Genomic DNA, 24,370 nt, shown 5'->3' on the forward strand with positions numbered 1-24,370 from the left:
TTATAGCTGGAAGCCCCATCAACTGGGGTGTACCACTGACTACCAGCCTTGCAATGACAAGGCTCGCAGTGGCAGCAGCTCTCCAGTGCTGCCCCTGCTGTGAGCTTTATTAGCTGTAGGGCTTGCAATGGGGGCAATGTGGAAAGCGCTGTCTCCGTGCAAGACTTGCCAGCTGCTGGGCTTACAGGTGCGGGAGCCAGTGCAGGCTCCTCCTGCGCTGACAATGAGGCATGATTGGATCTGATATTGGATCCCACAGTCGTACATCCTGCCATGCATATGTGGCATAGAAGGAGGTGTGATTGTGTGGATTATGCAGGAGATCCTATCACATCTTTATCTAAGGGGCCCTAAGGCACAAATATGTCAGTAGCAAGAGGAGGATCAGGGAAAGTGCGGGTCCCTTACTGAATGGTGGAGGCAACATGGTGGCAGAGGATGCAAAAAAAGGCTCAAGTACTCAATGCCTTTTCTGCCTCAGTCTTCGCAGGCAATGTCAGCTCCCAGTCTACTGCACCGGACAGCACAGTTTGGGGAGGAGGTGAGCAGCCAACAGTGGTGAAAGAACAGGTAAGGGACTATTTAGAAAATACAAGTCCATGGGTCTGGATAGGATACACCCAAGTGTGCTGAGGGAGTTGGCTGATGAGACTGCAAAGCCATTGGCCATCATCTTTGAAAACTCATGGTGATCATGGGAGGTCCTGGGTGATTAGAGAAGGGCAAACATAGCGCCCATATTTAAGGGAAAAAGGAGGATCCAGGGAACTACAGTCAGCCTCACCTTAGTCCCTGCAAAGATCATGGAGCAGATCCTCAAGGAATCTATTTCTAAGCACTTGGAGGAGAAGAAGGTGATTAGGAACAGTCAGCATGGATTCACTGGGGCAAATCATGCCTGACCTACCTGATTGCCTTCTATGACAAGGTGACTGGCTCTGTGGATATGGAGAGACAGGCGGTTGTGGTGTGCCTTGATTTTTGCAAGGTTTTTGATACAGTCTCCCACAACATTCTTTCAGGCAAACTAAGTTAGTACAGACTGCATGAATGGACTATAAGGTTGATAGAAAAATGGCTGGAGCATCAGGCTCAGAAGGTAGTAATCAATGGCTTGATGTGCAGGTAGCAGCCAGTATGAAGTTGAGTGTCCCAGGTGTCAGTCTTGGGGCCAGTTTTGTTCAATATTTGCATCAGTGACCTGGAAGATGACAGAGTGCACCCTCAACAAGTTCTCAGATGAAACCAAGCTGGGGGGAGTAGCAGATACACTGGAGGATAGGGCTAGGATTCAGAGTGACCTCGACAAATTGGAGGATTGGGTCAAAAAAAAATTTACGAGGTTCAACAAGGACAAGTGCAAAGTCCAGCACTTAAGACGGAGCAATCCCATGCACTGGTACAGGCTGGGGACTGCCTGGCTGGGAAGTAGGTCTGCAGAAAAGGACAAGGGGGTGACAGTGGACAATTACCTGAATATAAGCCAACAGTGTGCCCTTGTTGCCATTAGGGCTAATGGCATCCTGGGGTGCATTGGCAGTTGTGTTGCTAATTGGCCAAGGGAAGTGATTCTTCCCCTCTTTTCAGTACTGGTGAGGCCACATCTAGAGTCCAGTGTTCAGTTTTGGACCCCTCACTACAGAAAGGATGTGGGCAATTTGGAAACAGTCCAGTGAAGGGCAACAAAAATGGTGAGGGGGTTGGAGCACATGAGTTATGAGGAGAGCCTGAGGAAACTGGGTTTATTTAGTTTGGAGAAGAGAAGACCGAGGCGGGATTTAACAGCAGCCTTTAACTACCTGAAGGGAGGTTTGAGGAGGATGGAGCTGGACTGTTCTCAGTGGTGGCAAAAGAAAGAACAAGCAGCAATGGGCTACAGTTGTGACAAGGGAAGTTTAGGTTAGATATTAGGAAGAATTTTCTCACTAGGAGGGTAGTAAGGAACTGAAACAGGTTACCCAGAGAGGTGGCATCTCCATTCTTGGAGGTTTTCAAGTCATGGCTAGACAAAGCCTTGACTGGGATGATCTAGTTGGGGATGGTCCTGTTTTGAGCAGGGGGTTGGACTAGATGTGACCTCCTGAAGTTCTCTTCCAACACTCATTTTCTACAATTCTATGAGTCACAGTTTCACAGTTTCTAGGGTTGGAAGGGACCTAAGTAGATCATCTAGTCTGAGCCCCTGCCATGGCAGGAAAGAGTATTGGGGTCAAACGAGTCTATAACACTGAATGAGAAATAAGCATTAATATTGTTGATGGCAGTCTGTTGTAGAGGTTAGATGATGGTTTGTATGAGTTGGTTTGGATAGGGATGGTCCTGCTTTGGGCAGTGGGTTAGACCAAATGACCTCTGGAAGTTCCTTCTTAGCCCTACTTCTGTCTATGATTCTATGATTCAGGTGATGTCAAACAGCATCCAGACAAGTCTGTGATGTCCTTGGTGTCAGGGGGGAGGGGTGGGCTGCACCTTCTGCCACCAGCATCACTGTCCCCAGCTGATCTGGGTGCAGGAGGAACCCTGGAGCTGCTCCTGCCCTACTCTAACTGCCACCTGAAATATTGGGGTGGGGACTGCCAGGCTTGCCAGGAAATAGTGGTGGTAGTGCATAGCCAGCTCCTGCCCACTCCTGATGAAGTCATGGGTAGGTGCCAGAGCCACTCCTGACCTGCTCCTGCACCATGCTGTAGCGAGCAGCTGTGTGAGAGCCTAGCTGGGCAAGGGACAGTGGCAGCGGTGTTCAGGTTCCTTCTTCCAGGTCCTGCTCCCAGCCAGCAGGGGACACCTGTGATGGGAGGGGGCAGGGGGACAGGAGTGGACAGGAGGCAGGGACAGAAGGAGGAAACTGTGCACTACCTCCAGCTAAGCATCCCAGTACCCTATGAAGGTGTTCCCCACAGCCCACAGCTGAAATGGGGCAGGAGCAGTTGTGGAATCCCGCCCCCCACCCCCGCCAAGTCAGCTGAGGACAGCGGTGGGAGTGCGCCTGCTTCCTGCCCAGATCCCTCATGTCCTCTGTCAACCCAGGGGCCTCAGTCCCACAAGGCTTGAGGGGCAGTGTGGTCCAGTCCCCGGATCTGCCCATGCCTGGAATTGTTATAATTGTTGGGTTGCTAATACTGCCTTCATTAGATTATCCTTGAAGAGAGACAGGACTAACTGGAGAATAGAAAAGGCAGAAATATTTCTGATGGAATACATTCGGGGGCAGTGGTTCTCAACTATCATAGACTACTTTTGTGCTAACATTGTGCGACACGCTACGGCACCCTTAAGAAGATCTGAGAGACCCTAGGGTGGCACAAAACCCTAGGTGAGAACCACTGCTCAAGAACTAGTAGCAAGAAAGCAAATCAGTCAGAAGGCAAGGGTTTTCATTTGAAAATAAGCAAAAGCCCAAAGCCTGAGATAGATAACAAGCTTTTCAAATAAGATAATGGTCACTGATGATGAGAGATTTGTTGACAGAAATGTCATTTAAATTCCATATTTGTTTTATTGGAGAGAGAATCTCAAATCATTCATCTTGCATTTTACCGTAATCTTCTCATTGTGTGTCATGACGGTTAGATTTCTTTTGTGGACAATAAAAGGCAAAGATGAGTGTAACTGGGTACTCTTACATGAACCACTCAATGCTCAGTAAACTAATTCTACTTCACATTAGTGCGTGATGGCAAAAACTGTGCTAATGCACAGTAGAATTAGTCTACTGTGCATTAAGTGTCACAATAAAGAGTTCACCTTTGCTACTGCACATAAACGCAGGCTAATGTACCTTTATGTAGTACCTCATATTAGAGGTACTAAACATAATGCTCAGTAGCAAAAGTGCATTAATGAATGTGTAAATGTTCCCACTGGGTTGCACTCTACTCTGCTTTGACATCTAGTAGAGTTGTGTAGCAGTTTTCCAGTAAAATGAAGCCATGTCCAGTTTTCCTCCTTTTAGGTTTAGCTGCGCACTTTCAGTTCAGCCTACACTGGCTATCGTTCTCCTCCTCCTAACAGACAATGTCAAAAAGATGGGCAATCAGCAGATCTTCAGCTAGCATCAAGTAGCTTCATCCTGTTGCAGAGGAGAAGCACTGTTTGACATCTCTTGAGGATCTGCACTAATGAAGATGTAACTAATTATAGACCAATACATTCTGCTCTAAAGCTTAATTCCTTAGAGACACATCTGGGAAGTCTAATTCCCCTGAGAAGTCCTGGCTGCAGTCAGAAAGCAGGTCCTGTTGGAGTAAAGAAGCCCACTGTAAAAAAGTTTCCTACAGTACTTAACAGAGGCTGGAAGTCCAGGGAGTACAAGGGAAACATGACAAGCTGGTTCATAGCTGGAAGGAACAGCAGTGGCTTCCTGCTTTGAAGAGTGGTCCTATCTTGAGTTGAAGCCAATGAGTGAACATAGGCTGGGCTTGATGTCTTGACAAAGAGAGGATTTATGGGAAGCATGCCTCAGCCTAGCATGAATCTGGGCTGCTACAATACAGTGAGTGGTAGGCTTATGTTTCCCTATAGCATCATCTGGAGGTGTTGTGCGAACTCTGTAGGCAGGCAAGAGGACATAGAAAGGAAGATTTTGCCAGGGAAGATAAATGCCTGGGCTGCTGCCACAAAGTAGTGAGGACTCCCTCTTCCACAGGGGCAGAGACCATTGACTCTTTGTGAACACAGGTGAGTACATCTGCAGCGTTTGCTTGGACTTCTACTCCAAAATACTCCACCTGCCTTGAAAAGACAGGAAGGCCTATTGCAGACTTTTGGTCTCATAATGATATTAATGATAGAGTAGTATGCACACCAATCCTGCAAACACTTCCATGCATAAGTTGCATAGGCCCGTTGAGATCAGTGGGACTACTTATATATTAAGTTAAGCATATGTACAGGTTTGTAGTACCAGGATGTGTCTACACAAGACGTTTACTGTGGGATAGCCTAATTAGCTCCAAGGTAAATGTTGCAGCATCTACATGTGTAGGGCTATTGGGCTGGAATAAACTAATAAACTCCACAGCAGTAGTACTTGTAACTACGAGTACTATCCTCCTGTGGAGTTTTTTACTCCACACCACCGCATGTGTAAATGCTGATGCAGCTGGCTGCAGCATGAAGGTGCTTCAGTGTAGGGGTTACCTGCTGGCTAGTCCCACACTGGAGCACCTTCAGACCCCAGCCAGCTCCTCTGCAGCACGTTGAACCAGGTTGGAGCAGTCCCAAAACGTCAGGCTGACCCCGGGGTCCCCTGCCAGTCGTGGTTGCTTTGACTTGGCTCGATGTGCTGCAGTCCTGGGCACACATTCAAATGGTGAACCCAGGAGTAATAAACTCTGGTGCAATAAGTGCAGGAGTTTATTGCTTTGAATTAATTGGACATGTAGATGTGCCCCCAGAGTTTTAGCGATAGCATTTTTACCTGATATATTCAATGATCTGTGCTTTGCTGGATTTAGGTAATACATTTCAGTCAGTTCTTGTTTAAGTTTAGTCAGTTTAACGGGTCTAAATATTTGTAAATAAGGCAAGTTAAGAGTTCTAAAAATCACTGAGCTGCAAGAGCCTATTAGCACTTATTACAGTATTGCTGTTTTCTCGCACTTCAATGCAGCTTTTTAAAAACATACAAGGATGGTGTTTGTTAATGGATTGCTCTTGTAAGGTTTTACGCTGAGTTGTTTTTATCACTTGCACATAATTACTTCATGCACTCTCATCGGTCCCAAGTGGTGTGGCCTTTAGCTTACATTTCACCAGTGTTTTAACTCCTAAGTATCTTCAATCTTGTAGTCTCCAATGAATTGTTATTGGCTTTCTTTTTGGAATACCAGGGAAGATCATCCAGAAGCAGATTATAGCTATAATCCTGGAGCCTATTTGCTGCCCAAGTGGATGAGTTGAATAATTATGTTCCTGCAGGGTTTCCTCTTGCATAGTAGATAGAATGTGAAGGTTTGGGGATTGTAGGGGGTGATGGTTTCATAACAGGACTGTAATGAGCCAACTTGCAATTGGGGCAGATCCAGTCCCAGGTCGCAGCTGGATGTAATCAGGGAATTGGGCTGAGTCGTGCCTTGGGAAGAGGGTCCTGCTCACACTGCCCTATATAATAAGCTCAGACTAGACAACATGAAGCCTTGCTATGCCCCTGACCTGCTTGGAACTCCTGAACCTGATGCTGCTCTCCAAACCTCTGGCTTGAACCTTCCTGCCTGTTCCTGTCTTGGGCCTCCCAGTCTGGATTAACTACTTTCTCCGACTTCACCCTCATTTCAATACTTAGCTTGCTACCTGTACTAAGACTGATACCCATCTTTGATCTTAGCTTCCACTTAGGGAAACTCTTGACCTAGTGCAAGTCCACTTGGACTGACTGCCCATGGCCTGGTCAACCCTTAAAAGAACTACGACTAAAGATCTCTCAAGGATGTATGCCCACGTGAATGAAGACCACTGCAGCGAATGAGTTGTGCATGGCCTTTTAAAGACCTGTGCATTTTTTATGTGATATTATCTGCAACTGTGCTGTCATGGCACTGGTTTACCAAGGCCTAGATCTCACACAGCCTTTGGTCTTCAGTGTCCAGGCCAGCAGCTCAAGTGTGGCTTTAGGGGCTGCACCCTCCAGATAAGCCTGGGGAAGACTGCCCCTTCCAGGGTTGTGAAACATCAAAAGGAAAAAAATCAAATGTGCACGAATCAACACAAGGTCAAGGTAGGAGTCTTTTGATTCTGAGCAATGCAGACAGGTCAAACGAGTCCCTAAAAACAGGAAGGGAATCTAACAGGCCATGACCCAAGTAGCTTTTGGTTTCAGCCAGGCTTTCTTCCCAATCTGTCACCAGCTGAGCTGAGCTCCTTCAGCTGATATCCTCTGTCCAGGTGTAGCACCATGCTTAGAAGGATGGAGATGCTATTTTCCACAGTAGCTTATTAATCCTTGTCTTCCTGTATGGGTTTGCATGCCCCATCACAGACATCCATGATAAACAGGGATTCTTTTCATACCTAGGTGAAATCCCTGCCCCAAGGATGCCACATCTAAGGTTAGGCACAGAGGTAGGCAGAGTTTGGGAAATGGGGGTGATAAAAAGGAATGATCTTTAGAAATAGGTTGGGCAGACTCGGGTAGAGAGTCTAGGGTTTTGTGTCAGCTCAGGCATGAAATAACATGCATATGGTTAAAAATGGTATTACACTTTCCTTCAGGTGTACTCATATCTGTCAAGTGCCAGGGTGTGGGCAGTCTTGCCTAATGGTCAGGCCTAGGGTACAGAGTTGTCTGGTGCTGGAACTAGAATTGGGAGCCGTAGCCAAAGTCAAGACAGACTGGGGTCAAAAGCTGGAGACAGGGTAAGCCAAGGGTGTGAACCAAAAGCTAGAGCCAGAGATCAAACCAGAATCAAAAGCAAAAACCAGAATCAGGGGGTGCCAGAGGTCTTACTAGAATCACACGCCAGAGCTGGAGCCAGAAGTCAAAACTAGAGAACCAGCAAGGAAGAGACAGAGGGCCAGGAGCAAAAACTCTTGCCTTTACCTGGACAAGGGAATTGTGAACTGGGTCTGGTTTTTATGAACTTGAGCAGGTAAGGCCTGTTGACTGTGTCTTCAGGGTTGCCTCATTCAGCTCGGTTGGGACCAGGGCTCTGCTCTGGGTTTGCTGCAGGGGGTACTTGTTCAAGGCATGAATTTCCCTCATCTTTTAATTAAGACAGGCTGGGTCCCAAGTTCTGATCTGGTCTCATTATAATATTTGATTCCCACCAATAACAATCTCTGATTTGTAAATGACTTGCAACTGGGGCCAGGGGTTAGAAGGGAACAGCTATCACCATGGCTTTTTTTGAAGAATTTAGTGATACTCAACAGGTGGAAGTCTGCCCCTTCCAGGGGCCTGTTGTGTACAGACAAGTCTACACGTTGTCTTATGGTGACACTGCTACTGTGCTGTGCTTTAATCCTTCTTTTGGAAGTACTAAAGCACTATGCAGTAACTGCCCATACTGCACCATGCATGCAGGGCACAGTTAATTTTAGCCACTACTTTGCTGTAGTGCAGCACTAAAACAAGGGAGCGTGCTGCTATGGCCAAGTAGCTGCCAGTCATGTGTAGACCTATACGGTTGCTATATTTCTGTAGGTCATCACTATGTCACTGTAGCATGTCACTACGGTGATGTAGCGTGATATGTAGATGTGCCCATAGTGTTGCTACTTACCTCACACCCTTGGGTTCTTGGTGAGTAAAAGTGGGATATTATCAGCATAAAATACTAGGGAGCAGTAGTGGTGTCTTCCAGTTGATTGTGACTGCAACCTTTCCCCCCTCAAGTCACCACCTGGGTCTGTTACCCCATTTGCCCCATTCTAGTTGCACCACTGCTAGGGAAGAAGACCTGAAATCCTATTGCAGAATTCCTGTTGATGCCAGAAGATCCTAGATTTCACCTCAACACTTCAGTTCCTTCCCTTTTTCATGTTCTTGTGATAAAGTATTTAGCAGAATTTGCAGTTCTGTCGAGTGCTGCTGCTGTGGCCCTGACTTTATGACTTCTGGGCTGTCAACCATGCGCCTTAGTGCCCATGCTACCCCAGCCCCCAATACTTCAGTGAAACTGGAAGAATTGTATTTTCTCTTGAAACAAATGTAATGAAAATTCAAATGCAGTTTTTCAACGTATTTCCACTGAGTTTAAAACTTCATCATATATCCATAGTAGCCCAATCATCAGAGTATGTGGTATATGTACTTGCTTTTTTTTTTTTAAATTCCCCATTTTAAATTATTTAAAGACTGCAGTTTCTTTATCTAGGACGCACTTTCTCAAAATGTCAGGAGACTGAAATAATGACTTTGTCTGTGTTCACAAATCTAATTGTGATTAATGTGTCAAGGCAGCAGTGGAAAATGCTTTAATGTTACTTAAGCTACGAACACCAGGAGTTAAAAGAAGGGGTAGGTGGGAGAGAAGGAGAGAAAAAGACCATTGAGGCAATCAATGTTGGGTTTCTAGTTGAAATGAAAATGAATAATATCAAGTTTTCCAGGGATTTTGGAAGACCTGTCATCATGGATGATAAGTCACCTCTGTGCAGAGCCAACACAGCGCACTCCTCAGTTCAGTTCCTTTTCAGACCTAGGTACTTGCATCTTAAGGACCTATTCGGTTGAGTGGCCCTGGGATGGCTTCCAAGCATATAGCCCTTCCTGAGAGGTGCTAAGCACCTGAAATTCCTACAATGGATACAGTGGGATTTATCCATGGACCTGTGACAGGAGCTAATTGCAAACTTTGCTACTTCTCTTGGTTCCCTTTGTTAGAGGGAAGGTCAAATATGGAAGCTCAACTATACAAGAGGAAGTTTAAGGCTGGAAAAGGGCTTGGCACATTTAATGAGCCTGAAAAGCAATGTGCAGATCTTCACAGTGATAAGTGTTTTCATGTCTTATTGACAGCAATGAGCGTGAGTTGTCGCAGCTTGAGAAAGTCAATGGAGAATCTCCCAATAGAGCGATGCCTTGGATGAAGGTCCCAACACCATTCTGGGTGAGGCCAGGAGATGCCAGAAAGTGTTAAAAGCTGGGGAAGTTTAGGGAGATTGATGCCTTCCTGGAGAAGTGGAGAAGTAGGTAGAACTATAGTAAGCTAAAGACAATAGACCAAATAATGTCTATCGTTATATGATATTTGCTGTTACAAATTTTGCATGTTTTGCTGGTATCTTGAGCAATGTGCTAGAAGGCCAGTAATATTCATTTTTGAATGGTCCTCATTAAATTTGTACCTATATTAGGCCCAGGTTGGGATAACATTAGCCAGATAATATTGTTCTCAGTACTCTGAATGGTTTCTCTTTTTTCTCTTAAGATATTAATTGTAGTGATAATGGAAATGGTATTGCATACCGGAGTCATTCTTAAAAAAAGAGCTTTCGGAAGGGGTTTTAAACTGAAATGGCAGTATAATAGACTCTTGATTAATATTTTCAGCTTGTTAAAATGCACTTTTTAAAATGAGATGCTCAAGATGTGTTGTTTTTCTGTGTTTTTGTTTCAGGAAGACAGAAGCTCCTGTTTTCACGACAGGTTGATGTGTTAGAAAACGGGTTGATGTGTTAGAAACCTGAACTGGAAAGCTGGGTTATGAGGACTTTGTATTGTCAGAGAGGCACAAAGTAGCCAGAGGATGCTGGCAGGGAAAGAAACATGAGCTGTGTTTCAAATTACAGTGCACTAATAGGCCAGTACTTCTCAATACCTTCAAACCTCTTTTATAGGAATAATGAGGTAACGAGACCTCAGCAAGAAGGAAATAAAATGTGTTTTCTGCAACGATGAGGAATTCTTTACAAGGAACATTTTTTGTAAACAATTCCAGATTGGACCAAGAAACCTGACTCTCTAGCCTGTACATTTTGAGGCCAGGACAGTCTCTTTCTATGTGTTTGTACTGTGTTTAGTATGATGGCTCCCTGGCTTTCTTTGTAGACTCTAAGTGTTGCTGTGGTATTAATCGGGGTGCTCAACCCCATCCTGCAAGCCAGATCTAGTCCGTGGAGCTATGTAATCTGTCTTGTGAGACTCCCCACAGGTCTGGAAATTTGGCAATGGGGCAATTAGCCCTGTTAGCGCCGAATTTCCAAGCCCCATATGGCTGGACTGAAACAAAGAATTATAGAAGTTAGGGTTGGAAGGGAGCTCAGGAGATCACATCTAGTCCGGCCCCCTGCTCAATGCAGGCCTATCCCCAAGTAGATCATCCCAGCCAAGGCTTTGTCTACCTGGGTTTTGAAAACCTCCAAGGATGGAGAATCCACCACCGCTCTGGGTAACCTGTTCCAGTGTTTTACTGCCCTCCTGGTGATATTTTTTTTCCTAATACCTAATCTAAACTTCCCTTGCTGCAACTTGAGCCCATGGCTCCTTGTTCTGTCATCTGCCACCACTGAGACCAGTCCAGCTCCATCCTCTTTTGAACGCCACCCCACCTTGAGGTAGTTGAAGGCTGCTATTAAGTCTCCTCTCAGTCTCCTCTTCTGAAACTAAATAAGCCCAGTTCCCTCACCCTGTCCTCGTAAGTCATGCACCCCAGCCCCCAAACCATTTTTTGTCACCTTCTGCTGGACTCTTTCCAACTTGTCCACATCCTTTCTGTAGTGGGGGCCCAAAACTGAATACAGTACTCCAGATGTGGCCTCACCTGCACTGAATAGAGGGGATGAATCGCTTTGCTTGACCTGCTGGCAACACTCCTACCAATGCAGCTCAGCATGCTGTTTGCCTTCTTGGCAACAAGGGCACACTGCTGGCTCATATTCAGCTTATTGCCCACTGTCACCCCCAGGTCCTTTCCTGCAGAGCTTCTGCCCAGCCAGTCGGCCCCCAGCCTGTACTGGTGCATGGGATTGCTCTGTCTTAAGTGCAGGACTTTGCACTTGTCCTTGTTGAAATTCATGAGATTCCTTTTGGCCCAATCTTTCAATATGTCTAGGTCACTCTGGATCCTAGCCCTACCCTCCAGCATACCTACTATTCCTCTCAGCTTGGTGTCATCTGCAAACTTGCTGAGGGTGCAGTGTGTGCCATCTTTCAGGTTGCTGATGAAAACATTGAACAAAACCAGCCCCAGGATCAACCCCTGGGATACTGGCTGCCAACTAAACATCAAGCCATTGATTACAAGGCATACCACATCCACTGGTCTCCCTGCATCCACAGAGCCAGTCACCTCATCATAGAAGTCAATCAGATTGGTCAGGCATGACTTGTCCTTGATGAATCCATGGCTCTGAACCAGCCAGCCTTGGGCAGAAGGATCAGGCCCTATTCCTGAACAGCTGTGTCAAGCTAAGGCTAGATGCAGCCATGTGGAAATGGCTTTCCCAGGGCCTGATGGAGCCATGGCAGGGCCAGGTGCCAGGAGGGCTGGTGCCATGGGGGGACTGGGAACTATGAGGGCCAGTGCCATGGGGCTGCCTTGGTCCCACACACTGGATCCAGCCTACAGATGGACACGGCACCACTCATCTAGCCAGGGGACAAAACAGTATAAATAGTAATGATTCCAGACTTAAGGATTTTGTTCTTACGCTATGGCTGTAAAGGCCATGTCTGATTCCCATAATATTATGGAGCACAGCTATTCTGCTTAATGTAAAGGCTAGCATATGTCCACATTGTGTCCCATCAGTCCCTAGAGCGGTCTTCGGGTAGTGAGGCTACTCCAGGGGCACCCCTGCCATCTCTCTCATGCATGCCAGCAGCAGATCTCAAGAGTAACACTGGGAAGTGCTCCCTTTCTGAGATCACTTGAACATATATTAACAACCTTTTATAGAAGCAGGATGTTGACTGCCGTGCCACCCCCCCCCCTTGCTTTACCTGTGGCAGGTTAGGGTGTTATGTCTTGCATTGTGTGTCAGGGTTGACAATAGTTTCATGAGGGGTTTAGATTATGGATTTGTATAGGATAGTTTGAATAGGGATGAGGCTGCTAACAGATGGATACTGTAGTTTAGGGCTTTGACCCAACTGCTGAGGATGATTCCTGGAACGTTTGGGGACCATCCAGCATTTCTTTATGCCCTGAGGGAGCTGGGTGAGGTCTTATGTGGGCACAGGAGCAGCTGAACAGGTTGAACGGGCACAAGACCTGCTTGCTTTAACCAGTGTACTTCGCCTTTGGGCAACACTGACATATCAAACTTGCTCCTCTTGGGGTAGTCTGAAAGTCCATTCCCTAATTCAGTTTACTGCATAGTGTATCACAGTAATAACTACCATACTAGTTTCTTATTTTATTATGTGTATAGATTGAGACAAGTAACAGATTTAGTGCTACACAAATATACTGTAACTAGAAGGGTGGAGTAATTCATCTACTTTTGGGGGCCTCAAGAAACATTCTGGTCCACATAAACCAAAATGATAGTGTTTAAATCTCTTGTTTCAAGTCATCAGCTAATAGAAGTAATCGCCTTCTGAAGCACCAGTTACAGGGTCACAGCTGTGAGCTGGATCCTATTTAGGAGACCAGATGGACCAGTGGTCTGAAAACTCCTCAGCAAATGCAGCATGCTCAGTCAAGGAGAGATTCAACCTGATTCCCATGAAAAGCAGAAAGTCATTTTGTCTGTACTGTGTTTGTACAGACGTGTCTTCAGTTACCTCCATAAATGTTCTTTGCTTATAGAAGTCCAGCTGACAAATGACATGTGAGTGCTAGAGAAGTTCTCTGGAGGTAGAAATTGGTCTCCATATAGAATACAGCAGTGAAGTAAGCAAAGGTGGAGCAAAACACACACATCTGAAAAAAGGAATTTCCATAATCCTCTCTAGCCTGTAACACATGGCATGATGGCAAATGCTTTAATGGTCTATGGCATATGAAAATATATCTACATAAATTGTGTGCTGCAACTTCCACATTTGAACTAGGCCTATAAATGATGGATGCTTTTCGGGAAGATGGATAGGGGGCAGATTAGCCTGAATAGGCCCTGCATAAATACTCTTCCCCTTTAGCATCTGCTCTTTGCCACTGTGAGAGACAGAAGACCAAGCTGGATGGAACTGGTTTGGCCCCATATAGCATGTCTTGTGTTCCTAACCTCTCCCTCTACCCCCAATCTAATTTTGTTCTGGCAATCAGATGGATTAGCCATTCTAACTGCTTTATTTATAGATTTAGTACCTACATTACAAAAGTACAAGCAGGGACAAGCTGTCAGTAGGGCAGGTTCTCTGTTCTGCCCCCACCCCTTTGCATCCCTTTGGAATGTGAAGAAGCTGGAAAACAGGCGTTTCCAGCATTGGGGGAGTCCTTATAGCTAGGAACAGAAACTACACATAAACCGGTGTAAGTGATTAGAAACTGGTTCAGATCCATAACACAACAGAAGTTCAGTGCACATAAACTGCTTTCAAAATGGCCGAAACTGGTTTAAGATAAAACTGGATAGACATAGTATCAGACCAAACTGATTTAGTTTAAATGGGTTTATTGAAGTTCTGTCACAGATCCCCTCTAAATTAAGTTAATTTACAGTCCCCCAGCATCCCAGGATGCTTTGTTCCTCCCCTGTAAACTCCCCCGCACAGGGTGGGCAGACTAGCTTTGGCCAGCTGCCTGCTTCAGCTGAGCAGGGAGGCGTGCTTTAGCGCCCCCTGGCTTCTGGCCTAGGCCACTGCAGCCATGTGGCTGCATTTTCAGAATCAAAAGTGAATGGCTGTTCACTTGCTCATTGGTCTACAAAGCTTAGATTAACCTGTGAAGATTGAATTGCTTCAGCCTTGGGATTTCTGACTGCCTGTACTTAACCTATGTGGCTCCTACCCCCCAGAACAGCTCCTACTGTAAGCGGCACGTCAGGTGTACTAGTTCCCTATGGTTGATGCATCCTGTTACAGACCATAGCCAGGTCTGACTACCTGGTAGCTGCTTGTTATGTACAACAGAGAATTTGGATGAATATCTCTTATCTTTGTCAGAGACAGCTGAAACCATGAACATCCATCGGAAAGGAAAGGAAAACCGTGAGTATCCATTGGGTATAATCTGTTCCCAGGCTTACCGGTGCCCTGAAGAGAATAGTAAAAAACAATCTGTTTAATTGAACAGGGCTCTTTTTCCTCCCACTTCTTTAAAATTGGTGGAGTTTTCACCAATTTTAGAAGGGATTCAATTAGAGGAATATCAAGGGCAGTATTTTTATTGAGATAATTTCTGATCATTTTTAACAATTCATAGCAAGCAGAAAACTATTCAGAAACAATAACACCATCAACATGATGACTGTGCCTTGAGCAGGGGGCTGGACTAGATGATCTTGTGAGGTTCCTTCCCACTCTACCTTCCTGTGACCCTTTAAACATAATATCTTGCATAAATATGCATATATTACTGTGTTTCCATTATATGTTACCACATATTAATATTATATATTAATATTATATAAGTATGTAGTATAGTTATGTATTAATATTATATATAATTATATAATGTCATTATATATTTTATATATATAAGTCAGTATTAATTGGAATTCTCCAGCAGTTTTACATCACAACACCCCCTTTTGTTTTCGTCTTTTTTTAAAAACTATTTTAGCAATCCATCTGAATATTTGCACCAGCGAGAATAAATTTTAAAGTGTTTACCAGCAGTGTTTCAGATAGAAATGATATGTCCACCCTGGGAACAGAAATGGGACAACGATCGCTAATCTGTTGGTGTGTTGTGTTACTTTTGTTTTGTTTTTGTTTTTGTATTTCAAGGCCTGACACAAAACATTTTGGTATCTTTCTGGGTGATCACTTGATGGTTTGAAATATGAATTTTTTTTTTCATGTGTGATTTTCTGCACAAATTGTATGGTATCTTTTCTGTTCTCTGCTTGGAAGACTGGAACACTTGTTATGAAGCTTTTTTCTTTTTAAATGTAGCTTTCAATGGGCGTTTGAATAGGCATAATTCTGGAATCACTTGTGCTTCTAAAACTCCATTGCACAAATACCCAACACTTCTGACATTTGGCATTTTCATCTTGTCTATTCAAATATTTGGAGAAAGCAAGCAATATGGGTTTTGCCTAAACCTGTAGCAAAAGCCTCATCATTAGGTCTTTTTGGGGGGCAAGAACTTAAGTAATTATTTATTTAATTACTTAGGTTTCCAGTTTAGGAACATAACCCTATTTAGTATAATATCTAAATATTTACTTAAATTCACTGCAGTCACTAGGAGCGACCTCCATGTTTAACTATATGTTTTTGTGTGTTCTTGAATGGAAATGCTTGGTTGACACCAGGCTTACAGTCACTGCAATGAAGACCAAACATCACCAAAGCAAATTCATATTTAAGTCTAGTAAAAATGTTATTTAAAACTATTTGGCATTATTCTCCTATCTTTTTACACATGGGATAGTTTATGAAGCACACAACACTTTGGGGGAGAATAAATCATTTAAGGGTAGCTGTGGCTTAACATGCCTGAATTCCTATTTTTACACTGTAAGAATAGTTTTAATTGCATATTGCTGCTTGTATAATTTTAAGATAATTATATAGCAACTAGATTTAGCTCTTATTTACTTATTAAGCCTCAGGAGCTCATTTAGCAATTACTTAATATTCCCTTAATGTAAAACTGCCCTATTAAGCCTAAACTAAATGGCTGAGACCCTTAATTTAAATTGTTTTCCATGTTTATTAGAAGAATTTAAAACTCTGCAAGGGAACAATAGGATTTTCAACCTTTCATTGGAGAAATAATGTGACGTGGCTGAATATTGAAATGTATTTAGAGTCTTTTTTTTGGAAACCCTGGCCTTAGAGAATAAATTGTCCATGTTCATTGTCTGATTCCCTCTCAAGTATTTCTGCTTTCTGGAAGAAATCCACCCAGAACGGACTGCTTGGCATGAGAATCAAAATGGGGAAGACGACCTGAGTGCAACCCACGCTTGAATCCGAGCAGTCTGCTTCCACCGTCCAGACAAATAACCTTGGATTCAAATGCTTTTTCAATCTACTTACCATTGAATGGGTGAATAATTCTATAGACTTTAGTGGGTCTCTTCACTTGGGTCACTTGAAGACCCTGTGCAAGTGTTTGCTGGGTCACTGGGAGGTATTTAATGGGAAAGAGAGAAATTCAACAATACGGATGAAATTCATGAAGGCACAAAGCCCAGCATTTAAAAGGAAAAGGGAACATGCAGAGGGTCTCATTCATTTTGCAGGATCAAGCCGTTGGTTTATTAATTGTTTCCTTCTTCGTGGGTTTTTTTTTGTTTGTTTGTTTTTTTGCTGTATACTTTATTTACCAGCAGAGAGTACACTGATAAATGATAGTTTTCTCCCTGTACATTTTAGGCTTCCTTCTGTGGTTTCCAGTCCTGAAAGCCGTTGTGAATGAAGTTACCTCTAATCATTTGAGTTGTCCCTTCCTTATAATGGGGTTGTGGATTTGCTAAACACTGTCATATAAGCCTTTGGATGTTTTCAGGCCTGAGCATGCAGACCTATCCCTTTATCAAGTAAGCCCTCAATACAATACCTTTGATCTAAGACTATCCCCCTTTTACCTACTACAATTAAACCTTGTAAGATTTTTAGGGGACAAGTAGGTGTTTACTCCATTTTACAGGTGGATACATTGTGGCAGAAAGGCCAAGTACCATCTTGACACGGCAAAGCTTATTGGCAGCATAAATAGGAAACAGCCTTTAAATCTTGCCTCTCTCAGTTCCAGCTGCTAGACTTTGTCATTCCTTTAATGTTTCTTTAATACCCGCTGATTGCTGTATGTGGGATCTGTCCTATCCTTAGTTTTCCATTGACTTAAATCTGCTGACCTGCAAATAAAAACAACAGAATCAAACCTTATTTTTAGTTAAATGGGATGTCAAGAGGATGGGCACCTGTGTGTCTGTGTGAATGCATTTAATATGTATGTAAAGAGGCAAGGCCAGACTATCTTCTAAACTGTGATTCATTGATGACTGGTAAAAAGAAACAAGTTTATCAATCCATTAATGCAAGGTTAATCCTTCTTTTTTTTCCTGGGCTCAGATTCTGGTGATTTATGATCCCATCTTTAAACCTTAAATACAGAACTATGAATCATTGTAATGCCAGGGTCATCCAGTTTCTTTCCTGGTGCCACAGGCCCCATTGACTCAGCTGTTGTGCTGGCTAAACCTTGCAAATGATGTTTTCTGGAAACAAGGCGGGTAGCCCTCACTTTTAGTGTTGGGAGCACAAGCTCATTTATAATAGGATTAAATGCGCTCCACTGGCCCCCCTGTGGCTTCGCTGTGCTTTCACGGAAAGATTTCTAATACAGCTGCTTCGTTTTATTAGAATTCAGCCCATGTCTCCTCTATCCTGCAAGGCGGGAGTTGTGTGTGTGTGTGTGCATGTGCGCACATGCGTGCGTGCACATGCGTGTCTTCTCTTTCATTTATCTACTCAATCATTATACATAACTTACCCACAATAGTTGCAAAGTATCTCAGCTGTGCTGTTTGGAACAGGCAACATTCCCGCAACTTTCTTAGGGCGGCACAAGTCACCCTTTCTTGTTTACCAGGCGTTTCTAAAATTAAGAGCTGCTTTGTGTGAAAACCCATCTGTAGGAAGTACTGAGGGCACTCCATTTGTATCTGTTTGTGCTGTGTTTTGCAACGACTGAAGCATTAATCCAGCAACGTACACAACAGATGGTGTCACAAATGAGATGCTAAAAGGAGAGGGTGTTGGGTACTGTTGGTAAAATGTGTTTGCTTGGACATAGCAATGGTGATTGCACTGACTATAGGGTTTAGGGACCCAGGTGCCAGAAGATAGTAAATAGCTTAACTCCTTTGTATTTTAGGATAGACACCTTTTAGTATCTAGACCTTGGTCTTCCGTGTTGTGCTGCTCCATGAATAAGCACAATCTCTTCTGGGCCCCACTGTAATTCACCCAGCATATGGTTAAATAATTTGCTGCCCCTAATACTTAGTTACACCAAGTAGCTGCTGAGTGGTGTGACTCAAACAAGTTTGCGTGAAAGCCCAAGTAACAGGGACTGAATTGTAAAAGGTGCCTTGGGTAGCTGTGCCTTGGGGGGTAAAGACCTAGTGAGTCGTCGTCTTCATTGCAATCCTGATTCTGGCCCATTAAACCTTTGTGGCTTTCAGGGCATTCTTGTTCTCTAGAGTCAACTCAGTCACTCTCAGTTCCCTTCCTGCAGGAGGTAAGAAATGTTAAAGGGTTGCATTAAGAGATCATTCAGAAGTGGACTTCATCCAATTGCATGCAGAGGTAAGAGCACAGATGGACACTAATGAAGAAATGTGGGGGCTGTATATTTTCAAACAGTGTGTGTGTGTGTGTGTATACCAGTGGTGCTCATCCTTTTGGCCCTATGGGCCAGACAAGTGATGTGGGGCTGCTCTTGACATCCCTTGTGGTGTCAAATCGGGCCCTGAACTGTCTGGATTGGGTCCCATGTGCCCATATCCAGCCCTGTGGTGCCTCAGCCTGGCTCTGCATGTTCAGATCCAGCCCTGAACACCCTATCTAGCATGCAGGACCATGATAGCTCGCTTGCCAGATCAGGCTCACCATGAGTCCAGAAATTTTTGGCAGCAGGAAAGCAGCAATTAGCGCTGTCGCCGCTTCCCCACTGCTAAATTTGCAGCCTCATGGGGAGCCATGGGGCGGCCTGGGTGACAAGGGTCTGTGAGCTAAAAATAACCATCAGGCTGTGGGTTGAGCATCCTTTTTACTCTTTTCTATGTGCACGTGCAAACACATATATATACATACACACACACACGTGAAATATATAATATTCTTTATACTATGTGCATCTGTGTGTGTATGTGAAACATGGGAGGCAGAGACATAACAGGAAAATTATAGATTAAAAAAGAAAGCACAGAAAGATGGGTGTGAAGTGGCATGGATAGTAAATGGTACATCAAGCCCAGATGGTTCTTGATAGGTATTTAATCCAAATTGGTGTGGTTTCCTGCCTGGAAGACAATTGTCTGTGAACTTTCACCCCATGGTGTGTAATGGTAATTCATGTCTCCCTCAAGTGTTCCAGAAAGAAAATTGTACCTTGTCACTTCCTGTATTCTGTGAGACACTCAGAAGAATGATCAGGGAAATGAGTGGAAGTGACAAAATTGTTTGCTCCCTGGGCAGGATTTCTCAGTCATGGTGGATTATCATCACTAGTGCAGAAATGGACCCTCCGGGAGTCATTTGAAGACTGTTTCTTTGAGAACACAGAACAGCCACAGTTCCCATTGCCTTCCTGGAGGATGCTCAGCACCTGGCAGGAGGAGCCCAGTGGTGCTGGTTTGCCCTCACCCTACTCCTGTGTTGAAGATGCAAATTATGGCAATTTCAGCCTTTCATTTTGTTTCAAAATCTAGTTTTCTAAACATGCAAATCAACCGGATCCCAATTTCAGTCCGATGCTGAGCTCAAAAAGGTCATATAATCCTAGAATCCTAGAAAATGAGGGCTGGAAGGGACCTCAGGGGGTCATCTTGTCTAACCCCCTGCTCAAAGCAGGACCAGCCCCAACCAGATCATCCCAGCCAAGGCTTTGTCTAGCCAGGTCTTAAAAATGTCCAAGGATGGGGAGCCCATAACCTCTTGGGTAGCCTGTTCCAGTGTTTTACTACCCTGCTGGTAGTAGTCACACTCTCATGACTTAACAAATCTACTGCGAAATTGTACTTCCTTTTGGAAGTACTAAAGCATGGCGCAGTAACTGCCTGTACTGCGCCGTACGTGCGGCACATGTTTATTTTTAGCTGCTACTTCTCCATAGCAGCGCACTATAATGTGGGAGTGCACTGCTACAGTGAAGTAGTGCCTGGTCATTTGTAGATGCACACAATCACTACATTGCCGTAGCGTGTCACTATGGCGACGTAACGTGATGTGTACACAGTCCTAAAATGTTCCTATTGGTGGTAATCCTCACCATTGTTTTGAATCTGTCAAAAAAAAAAATCTCAGCTTTTTGAGGAATTTGAATATAGCTTTTTGTTCATATCTGGTCTCCGTGCCTTGGATCTGAACCGCCCTGAGCTTCAGGGACATCTGGCTTTGGTTCTGATGAATAAGTTCTGTGTCTGGTTCTGCCACAATATTTTTACCTAAATATGGACAAGCCCCTTCAACCGTTGTTCCTTGATCTACCCTCTGAACCATGGAGATACCAACAGATCTCCCTCCGGGCAGAAAAGAGGTTCTTTTTTTGCCTTGTGGGGAGCATTTGAATAAAAGCCACTTCCATGGACTTTTTTAAAAGAAAAACTACCAGGACTAAAATATTGTAGCCAGAATACATCTAGATTGCCTGGTGCTGAAGTGCCTCCGGGGAACAGTGTTCTGCAGGACTCTTGCTCCCATTCTCCCTATACATTGGCTTTCCCTAGGGGATCGACGAGAGCCACTTCCATGTAATGTTCCCTGCTAACGTTTCTGACAGCCAAGTGCTCCCAAATCGACAAAAACGTCAGTGCACAAAGATGAAGATACGGACACCGTTTTTGTTATATGAAAGAAGAAGGCTTTCCCTAGCTGGAGTACCCCTCCCATCAGTACCAGAATATGGGATTGATGAGCCAGATACCTGCCCCGGGCACCACCTAAGAGAAGAGGAAGCAGAAGTGGGGGCATGGCAGGATGCTTCACTTCCTATTCCCTGCTCAGTTGCACTTTCTGCCAATATCCTGCAGCAGCCTGAGCAATGAGTGTCATGGAGTGCAAAGCATTCTGGGAATCATAGTTTTGTAGCGCAACAGTGGCATTTGCTGCTGCTGTGGGGTGAGAATCGACTCCCTTTTTTGCCACTGAAATGAACGATTTTTTGTTGCCCTCGCATGGGTTTCAGCAGCAAAATAATGGGGTGAAAGTCCCTTTCAGCAGCAGTGAACTCTCCTCCTACAGTATAAAACTACAAGTCCCAAGAACCTGGCCCTTCATGACACACATTGCCTGCAATGCTGCTACTGCTGGGGGAAGGGTGAGAGAGGACTGCCCCAAGTGCCTTCTTCTGGCATTATGCCTCTGCTTCCCATGATGCCCCAGCCTTCCCTTTTAGAGGAAGAAGTAGAGGCTGGGAGCCCCTTGGCTGTAGTGTCTTCTGGGGAGAAGTCTAACTGGCAAGTCTGTTCTAGAGCGGAGAATGAGGAAACGAAGAAATCTAACTACAGCTCCCAAGAAGCACTGTAGCAGTGCTGAATATCCTAGAAACATAGAAATAGTGCAGTTGGAAGGGACGTCAGGAGGCCATCTTGTTCAAAAATCCTCCTCGAGGAAGGACCATCCCTGTCTAAACAGTCCTAGACAAGTTTCTTGAGCTTTCAGTGCATAGTAGATACTTTGTGTAACATATTTAGTATAACTGACAAAAAGACACCCCCCCCCAAAAAAAACCCTACCTAAACAATTTCCTGTTTGAAGATGCTCACAAAAGTTCTGAAAGAACAATAAATTGCCATACTCCCTTCTCTCTGCCCTGTCCATTTACATTGTAAATACATTGGGCAAGAGCTATAGTTTTCTACATACGTGTGTTCCTTGGTTAAAAAGAGTTTTCATTTTTAGCTCAGCACCATTCGCCCGTCCTAACTTCACCAGAAAAATTTTAGTGGTAATATAAAGCATTTGTAAATTTATGTACATATAAATTTAAGGAGGCTATAAGGCAATTTACTGTCCCTTCCCAAGGGAGAACTGCTAAACCATAGGATTCCCTGTGAATGCTCTTAGTGGAGACAGAAAAACAAATAGAATATACCAGAGAAATCATTCCCAGGTATAATATTTGCCAGATTTCCTTGATACCAAGAAATATGCCATATATAACTTCACTAACATTATAAAAATGCCATGCTTTTATAACAGCCAGAAGTATTCAGGATCTGGATTATGTCTCATCCAAGATAAAACTCCTGTGCCAGGCCAGGATCTCATAAAGCCCTGAGTCATTTATCTGTTGAATTACTAATAGCATATTCTGTATTTGGGAAGTCTGCCATCGAAGTACAACCTGGCTGTAATTTTGTGATCTGAGATATTCACAGAACACACAGCTATCTGAGTTTATTATTTTTTAAATTTAATTTTATTTTATTTTTAGTACCAGGCCCATATTTGTGAAAGGAAGATATGTGAAAAGGCTGTTCTGAACTAGGCAGCAAGAGATTTAGCAACATGCTCTAATAAAGGAGAATCAATCATTTGTCAGTCAGGCTGTCATTGGGAGAGGATGTTAATGTGTCAGTTGAGTACAGAAGGGCACTAGAGCTAAACAGCTGAGCTGCTCAAATTCATCTGTTCCATAAAAGTCCAGTTTTGGATGTGATGTGGTAATTTTCCATTAGGCATCTGTTCTGAGCTCTAAACTAGAAGCTGAAAAATTTAACTTTGGGGTCACTCATCAGAGTCCTTTCCTTGCTGTGGTCAAGGCATGGGGAATGGCAGCATTTCATGGTCAGCCTGTCCTGCCCCTGTTCTCATACTTAAAACACATGGTAGCAGCTTCCCCTAAATTAAGTTTATTTCCCCTGGTTCCGTTCAAAGGTGTTGTTCATAGTGTAAAATCTCTGAGTGTCTTGTCACTTCCTTTGCTAAAATGCTGTATCTTTTAGGACTTTATTCTTTGAACCAGATGTTCATGGAGGTACAAACAGATGTCTTATCTTGCCCAATGGTGTGAAGAGAATGTTTTCTTTTCTTTTGCTGAATCTCCAAAACATCCTGGTTATGATACTGCGACACTAGGAGAAACCTATGTACAATGGATGAGCTGTGCTTGAGAGCTGTACTCCCCTTTCATACTAGGGTTGGAGTGTTGTAGCTATGATGGTCTGTGACATTTAGGAAAGGTGAGGATGTTATGGGATCTTTTATTGGACTAACTGTGTAGTTAGGAGAATTGTTGGACAGGCTCTCATCTGCTTCTTAGACCTGAGGAAGGGTATTTAATACCCGAACATTTGTTCAACAGCTCTCCCAACTGCAATGGGTCCAAGAAATGACATAGCAAGTAGGGCTGTGCTGAGCTTCAGTCCTTGATTCGATTCATCAGAGATTTGGCCCAATTTGGTGGCCTAACCTCTGAATCCAAATCGAATCAGAGGACCCTTTAATTGCTCCAAATTGAATTGGAACCCTCTGAATTGATTCGGAGAGATTCAGAAAGATTCGGGGATTCAGACATAGACACAGCTTTAAATGTAATAAAAATAATAGAGAGTCATTACATTCTGATGATCATCCATGTAAACGGAGTATTCTTAGACTGAGAGATGGCTGCTGTCCAGGGAAGCCAGATCTGAACTCTATAAGCAAAGTAATTTAGCAACAGATAACCTGTTAGGGGCTTTGATCACATGATGAGGCTGATCAGGGAGTTGCCTCACCCAGGGAAAGCTCTTGACAGGCATTTGACAGGAAGTTTTGAGGGAGGAAAGAGAGAATTAAAAGAGCATACATTCATGGCAGGTCACACGCTGCTTAAGTGCAGCATGAGACAAGATCAGAGCATGTTGACTTGAAGCAAGGAGAAAAAGAGAGATGGAGTGGTTCAGAGAACAAGTCATAAGTACAAAACTTGGATCCTTAGAGGACTCTGGCTAAACCCAAGAACTCTCTAGAGTGGTTAAGAAATAGGTATATCCTTAGGGATTTGCGAAATTTTGCTGTCCGTTTTGTTTTGGCAATGTTTTCACTCATTTAGAGGTTGAAACAGCAAAATCAAAGCGAAACAAAGGCCGTTGAAATAGCCTCAAAACAAAACAAGGCTAGTTGAAAGTTGAAATGTTTCACCCATAGTGCTAG

Source organism: Crocodylus siamensis, chromosome 5, assembly GCF_052110815.1.
Source record: "Crocodylus siamensis isolate JL-2025a chromosome 5, ASM5211081v1, whole genome shotgun sequence".
NCBI lineage: Eukaryota > Metazoa > Chordata > Crocodylia > Crocodylidae > Crocodylus > Crocodylus siamensis.